The sequence below is a fragment of the Bison bison genome, unplaced genomic scaffold, assembly GCF_000754665.1.
Source record: "Bison bison bison isolate TAMUID 2011002044 unplaced genomic scaffold, Bison_UMD1.0 scf7180017864383, whole genome shotgun sequence".
In the NCBI taxonomy this organism is placed as follows: domain Eukaryota; kingdom Metazoa; phylum Chordata; class Mammalia; order Artiodactyla; family Bovidae; genus Bison; species Bison bison.
In genome coordinates, this window is record NW_011494955.1 from 6156113 (window position 1) to 6156524 (window position 412).

A 412-nucleotide genomic window follows, 5' to 3' on the forward strand; every position below is an offset into this window, starting at 1 on the left:
CTTTGCAGTCAAAGATGGAGAAGCTTTATACAGTCAGCAAAAACAAGACCTGGAGCTGACTGTGGCTCAGATCATGAACTCCTTATTGCCAAATTACAGACTAAAATTGAAGAAAGTGGGGAAAACCACTAGACCGTTCAGGTTTGACCTAAATCAAATCCCTTATGATTATACAGTGGAAGTGAGAAATAGATTTAAGGGCCTAGATCTGATAGACAGAGTGCCTGATGAACTATGAATGGAGGTTCACGACATTGTACAGGAGACAGGGATCAAGACCATCCCCATGGAAAAGAAATACAAAAAATCAAAATGGCTGTCTGAGGAGGCCTTACAAATAGCTGTGAAAAGAAGAAGCAAAAAGCAAAGGAGAAAAGGAAAGATATAAGCATCTGAATGCAGAGTTCCAAAG